The sequence below is a fragment of the Pteropus alecto genome, unplaced genomic scaffold, assembly GCF_000325575.1.
Source record: "Pteropus alecto unplaced genomic scaffold, ASM32557v1 scaffold20, whole genome shotgun sequence".
In the NCBI taxonomy this organism is placed as follows: Eukaryota; Metazoa; Chordata; class Mammalia; order Chiroptera; family Pteropodidae; genus Pteropus; species Pteropus alecto.
The window spans coordinates 10,366,507-10,373,979 of record NW_006436298.1 but is presented as its reverse complement, the minus strand read 5'-3'; positions in this window follow the sequence as shown (position 1 = coordinate 10,373,979).

Here is a 7,473-nt window from a genome sequence, read left to right as displayed (position 1 = left end):
TCGATTTTTCATTGACAAGACCAAGTCCCTTCCATATTCTATACCTCTCAGGAGGGACCAGTGTGTGGTACCTGCTGTGAGTTTGCTGGAGGTGGTAGGAGCGCAGTCCCAAAGATTCTTGGAGCAGGTTTGGGAGCTCCAGCTTAGCAGGAGATGTATGGGAAATGGGATAAATTTCGAAGAGTTAAAACCTTAGAAACAGGAAGCAGGAATTTAGGATAAGATAACCCACACATCTAAATCCTTTTTTCTTTTAAAAAGAATTTACTAAGCAAATAAATAATATAACTATAGAAATGCTGCCCCCCCCCTTTAGAAGGCATTTAGCAATAATTTTCATCAAGCAATAATCTGCTCAATTTAAATCTTTTTCTCTTGTTAAGATTCACTAACTTATAGATCTGTATTCCCTCCCTCCGCATACGGCGTTACCAAAAGAAAATAATTTTTCTTTAAATATGTTGTATTACTCAGGCTGCTTGTTAGTGCAGGCTGACTTTCTCTGCTTTTCTATTCCCTGACAAATAATAACCAAGCCAGAAACGGAAATCGAATTGCAAAGGGGAAAGTATTTTTTTGGAAAGGTAGGCTCAGAAAGTGACATGGACACATGGAATGGAAAAGGACTCAGAAAGTGACTAATGTAGGTAGGAGGAGAAGGCCCAGGCTGCAAGAAAAGGGGCATTCAAAAAAAGGATGGGATAAACAGAGAGACCACGCAATGGCAGGGAGCGGGTGCAACGGGGCGCTTCCCTTGCGAAGGGAAGACTTCAGAGCCGTTCTCAGACAGGAAACCCAAATGCCCCCAGCTCCGTTTGCCACCATTAGGACATGTCTGTGGACTGCAAGCGTTCCGGGGATTCAGATGTGACAAACCCTGATTTATGAACTTCAAGTCTTATGAAAGTGTCTCTTAATCATGAATTATCTTTTCAAAAAAGAGGTTTTGGACTTTTATCTGAATTTTTAAAAAGTTTTAGATTTTCATAAAAATAAAAATACTGAGTTTAAAAAATCTTGTATAACTCGAGGACCCAAACTCCAGGTTGAGAGATGTTGCTGCAGAAGGCCAGGGAGAGGGTCCACAGAAGCATAGCCTAAGGAAGACTGAGGTGTGATGGGTGGAGGACGCAGTACCTGCTGACATTTAAATGAAAATAGATTACTGGTGTTTCCTGCATGACTGTTGCTTTAAAAAAAAGGAAAGTAAGGGTGCAAAAAGGGTGGTGACAGGAGCTATGGCAGGGAAAGGTAGAAGACACACAGAAAAGGAGTATTACTTTTCCTTGCTGATTTTGCAAAGTCATCAAAGAAGTTGTCATGAATTCCTAAAATCAGGCCAGAAAGGACTCTACAAGGTCATTTAACCCGGCCCTTTGCTTCAGATAATGTGGTAGCCAAATTCTCAGGGGCGAGGGCGGGCAGGAGGAAGAAAAGAAAAGAGCCAAGTCACATTTAAGGTTCAATTTTTCTTAGACCAGCAATGAAAAAAATCAGTTGTCAACAATTGTCAGTTGTCCAAATGGGAAATTCAGCTTTACCACTGAGCAAACATTACTTACTATAAATACAACTTGTCTAAAAGCATTCTATTGAGAATGCCTTGCAATTAACAAGAGAAATTCTGCAGCTCAAGGTGGTGAGTCAGAAGTTTTATGCTGTACTATCTAATTGCAACCAGAAGCAAGACTGGGAGTTGCAGTGCTGCTTGTCCACCAACTGCTGCCACCGCCACGTTCACATGTGCTTTGGTCACAGAGCAGAAAACACTCACTGCATGCAGGTGTCCACGGGGCACTGTGTCCAAGACATGTGCTATGGCACTAGGGCAAACTGTGCCTGAGCCTGGCAGGGCGTTGCTTGAGCTCTGACTCTGCAACTTACTAGCTTTGTGACTCCAGAGGAAGTAGGAAGAGGAAGAAGAAGATAAAAAGTAGGAAATAATAGAACTTGCCTCATAGGACTATTGTAAGGGTAAAATGAATTAATATATGCAAATACTTAGAAGAGGATCTGGCAAATCCTCCCAAAAAATGTCAACTGCCATTAGCATTATTAGCAGCAGCAGTGGCACTAATATCTATATTAGGTATTAGGATTTCTATATTATTAGTGAGCTTAGAGGGCATAACTTAACTGGAAAAGAAGGGATAGTGTATGACGGTCTTAGGCTGTATTTATGTAGTAAGGAGATATATAATGCATGTTTATTTGAAATGGTTTAACAGGGAAGCAAGAATCTCTTGGCAGTACCACCTACCATTATTATTATTACTACTTTGTCCTCATAACTACTGTGATGACTGCTATTGAGATGTCAGAATATTATAAGTCATGACTACTTGCATTTGAAGTACATTCAGTTGTGTGTGCTCATGCACACACATGCACATGTTTATTTTCCTAAAATAGCTAACAAGTATCAGCATTCATTCAAATAACTCATGAACTATTTTTTATTTATTTGTTATTTGTTATTTTTATTTTTTATGTTTTAGGCAAGGCAACCCTTAGTTGATCTCACAGATTGCAAGGACCTTGTCAGTTTACAATCCCTTATTTTTTTATTTTTTATGCCTACAGCACCTAGTCTTCCTAGATGGTCTCCCATCCAAGTACTAACCAGGCCCAACCCTGCTTAGCTTCTGAGCAAATATTACATGAATTTAGACTTTAGATTGGTGACTAAATCCTTCTGATGTTCAGAAATATCTCATGCTCACTCTAGGGAGTAGGTGGCACGTTGGGGAAATGACAGTCTGCTGGCAACAGAGTTTGAAATTAATTCTGCCCTCCCCCATCCACTTCCTTAAGCTCAGAGCTTCACAGAAAGCAACTGGCACTAATGTGGCCAACTTTCTCCACTTTGCTTATGTAATGAAGGCAGCTCTTCTGCTACCTAGAATGTTTACCTTCTATGCTTCCCTCAGTTGGTTTCTCCATATCCATAATCAAGGTAAAATAGGAGAAGAGAGGAAGGAGAAGGTGAGAATGAGGGGGAAAAAACATTAATTTATAGAACATATTTACTGAGAACCTACTGTGGACTTAGCATACAGCAGGATGATAAACCTACCCTGAAACAAGGATGTCTGAGGGTGAAAAAGAGCCAGCTAGGTCAGAGTCTGTTAGAGATATCTGAGAGTCAAGTACTGTAAAGACTTAGCACAGAAACTTAATCCGGAAGGACAAAAGCAGGTTGAAGTTTGGGTGGCAGGATTAAGTATTCAGGCTTCATACCCAACACATACTATTGTCTGATTACGACAAAGGTTCTACTGAAGTGCATGGTGGGGGGGGCGGGGAGCAGGGGAGTGACCTTCCTCATAAATAGTCCTGGGTCATTTGGATACCTTTATAAAAATTAATCTTGACCTCTACCACCCACCATAAGCAAAGTCAGTTCCAGGTAGATTGTCAACTTAAATGTGGAAAGAATAAAGCTTCTGGAAGTTAACTTAGAAGTGTGTCTTGATTACTTCGAGGTAAACAAAGATTTCTTAAATGAGTCACACAAAACTCTAACCCTAAAGGAAAAGATGATAAATTAGACTACACTAAAGTAAAGGCTTCTGCTCATCCAAAGACACCATCGGGACAGGGAGAAGATTAACCATAAAATAGGAAAAAATATTTGTAATACATAAATCCAACAGAGGACTCAAATCTAAAATGCATTTTTAAAATCCTAAAAATCAATAAGGAGACCAACAATCCTATTAAAAATACCCAAAAAAATTGAAAAGCCACTTCACAAAAAAGGATTTCCAAATAGCCAATAAATAAATGACAAGGTATTCAACATTATTAGTCACAAGGGAAATGCAAATGAACACCACAGTGAGATACTATACCACACACCCACGAGCATGGCTAGATTTATAAAACTCGACATGCTCTGCTGGTGGGAACGTAAGTTGGTACCAGCACTTAGGAAGACTGTTTGGTAGCATCTACTCAAGTCAAACACAGGCATACTCTCTGACCTGGCAATTCACGTCCTAGGTGTACACTCAACACAATTGCATGCTTGTGTTCACTAGAAGATGTGCACAATGATGTTCACAGTAGACCCAAACTGAAAACAACCCAAATGTCCAACAGCAGAATGAATACAACATAAATTGTGGTCTACTTATGCAACAGAATACCACACAGTAATGGGAATGAATGTGTGTTACACACACAGAAGAATCTCATAAGCATCATGTTGTGGGAAGGAAGTCAGCCAAAATAGAACACAAATTGTATGATTGCATTCATATGAAGTTCAAAAGCAGACACCTAATCTGTGCTGTTAGAACTTACGATAGTGGTTACCCTCAGAGAGTAGTAATTGAAAGAGAGCACGAGGGGGTTCCCAGGGTTCTGGAATTTTCTGTACTTAATGGATATTTTTCACTTTGTAAAATCATCAAGCTGTACATTTTTCCTTAAGTGTGTTATATCTCAACATAAAATTTAATTAAATTTATAAGAAATAATAATATAATTCAGCATTAGCAGGGGCAGGATTTGGAGAAAGAACATCTCAAAAGGAATCCTGAAGAGTCCAGAAAGAGTTCTGCAAACAGTTGTGAAGGGGGTGGTGACAGTGGTGGTGTGTGCAGGGGTTAGGAGTTGTCTATCATCTGAATGATGCAAGATTGCACCAGGCTGGCTAAGAGGCCAGGTAAATAAGACAGGGTAAAAAATCCATTAAATTTCAAACACTGATGATAATCTCATCTTGTGCTTGTGTGTGCGCTTGTTCATGTTGTGTACTCCTTGTTACTGATTTTTCTGTTCTCCATACAAACTGATATAAATTATTAATGATGCTAAGTGTGTTAATTTTCCCAGAAATATTCCAACTTCATTCTGTTTGGCTTTCACCAATGACTAAAGTTCTAGTTATAGAACTCAGACAGCAGAGAACCAGGTTGGGAAGCATTTTGAGGACAATGCACTACTCTGAACACTGGAAATCACACCACATAACCCACCGCCTTGAATGATACATTTTGATGATTCCAAAGGATCATTATGGAGCCTTAGAGCTGAACCAAATCTTTAAGATGACCAGAGTTGTCTTTAAACACGTAAATGACTTTTGTATAAAACGGGCAGGGGATTCTGCATGGTCCACCAGGATACACTGGGAGACAGATTTCACCTCAGAGGAAGAAAGAACCACAGACTCTCCCAGGACTAACTGAGTTCGAGGAATGATTTCACACACAGTCTGGACAAACACCCAGTGAGGATGCTGCAGTGGAAATTCAAGAATTGCTTGTGTAGGGTTGGGTATATCACCCTAGAGCAGTGGCTCCCAATCAGTTTGCCCTCAGAAGTTTTAGCAATGTCTGAAGATATTTTTGGTGGGGTGGTGGAGGCTCCTGGCAGCTAGTGATTAGAGGCCAGGGATACTGCTAAGCAAACTATAAATGTATAGGACAGCCCCCCAACACACACACACATACACACACACACACACACACACACTAAAGAATTGTCTGGCCTAAAATGTCAATGGTGCTGGAGTTGAGACAGGAAGGAGGAAATTTACTTGGTAATCTCTAGAATTTGCTTTGCCACAAAGAGCTACATTTGAAACAATAAGCACTAAATTTCTTGTCTGTGTCACAGCTCTAGGATAAACCAGTTATATAAAATTTTGTTGAGTCATGAATGTATTAAACTCAAAATAGCCTTTATTCTATTGTTAACTTGCTTTTGTTGCCTTGAATTTCAAGTATTATCTAGTTAGTATTTTAATTGTAACAAAAGTTTTTATTATTATTACTACTAGTTGTGCTGTGGAGATTTAATATTGTCTGCACACTAGAATGAAGTATGTTGGCTGAGTTCTATACAATATGTTTTAAGTTCATCATTTAGATAAGTTTGCAACACAGTAAATGAGCAACATCAACCCAGTTTTACAATATGAAATAAAGATAACCAAACCATCAACCTTATTTATGAACAATACTTTAGCAATCAGGAAAGGCAGGTCTTCCTTTAATGGGCATATTAAACCATTATTCTATGACATAAGGATGCTGCTTCTGTAGGATATTATTTCACCATGTAAAAACAAAGTGTATTATTTTTATTAGAGTTAAAATAATGTCCAATTATGCACAGTTTGATATCAATGACATAAAAGCAATTATGGTGCAATCAAGTAAAATGGCATTGTTGGCAGGTTCCACTTATCATTCCTAAATTACCACATTGGCAAAAGTCAAGCATTTATTAGTGCTGTTGCAAAGTCAATCATATAGTCCATTTACAAGGTCCCCTTTGGTGTTTCTCAAAAGTTGTGCTCACACCTGGGGAGCGTGATTAACTCATGGTGTTATTTTTCAGTTTGCCCTCCCCAGAAAACACCTCAAGATTGGGGTGTATCGTTTCAGAGTTTAATAGGGCCCAAACTCACTTTTATTGAGTCTCAGTCTTTGTTAATTTCCTTCTTAATCAGAATTTTCAATTTCTTGCATATTCTTCAATTATCAGGCTGACTGGAAAATGAAACCATTGTAAAAATTCAATTGAGTAGAATGTTCAGACAATGGTCTGCTCCACATAATTCTATTTCTCAGTTCACATGGTAAACGAGAAATATGCCTGAAATAATTCAGTTTGTTGAAACACATTCTAAAACATTTTAGATACTTCAAAGATTTAGTAAGTATACTAATAAAAATAATAGCAAACACTGTATAGTACTTACCATGGGCCAGTCACTGTGCTTATATCTGAATCAATTTTACCAAAAGAGGCCCTTTCACCCTTTATTTTCTCTCTTTACTTGATAAATCATAACCATGAGTTATTAAACAGAACATGTTTCTTATATTGTTTCTGACATCTTTTATAAACTAAACTATAAATAGGATATATAGAATATTACATTAAAATTATAAAAAATAATGAAAAAGTTCAAATTTCATTGTTAACTAGGGCTAATTATAGACTGCTTTCTTTACATAACAGGCAGAAAGTTGAATATGCCCAAATTTCTATTTCTCATTTATTGGAAATTAGAAGCTTGATATATTTTAACCCATTTCCCGTTTGCCCTGAGAATACTCACCAGCAGCACTTAACGAATGGCTGCAGTGTTTAACCTGAAATAACTCACGGATTACAGTCCTAACCTTATCTCCAAAGTTTGCCAGGAAATATCTCACTTTTATTATTTTTGCATCCCTCTAGTACATCAATAGTCTTTCTTTGGAAACAAATGACATCATTCTATTTATAGCATTCTGTTTTCAGTAGTTCTATTTCCATTTATAAAATGTAGTAATTCTCAATTGCTGAAAATGTCAAATCTTAGAAAACGCAGCATTTCTACACATGATGGTAAATTAACACTGGCAGCAAGCTGCACTTTTTTTCTAAAAGGGAAAAGAGCTAAAGACACTTTAGTAAGCAAATTGAATCAGTGGAATAAATCAACAGGAAAACATAGTTTAGGGTTAT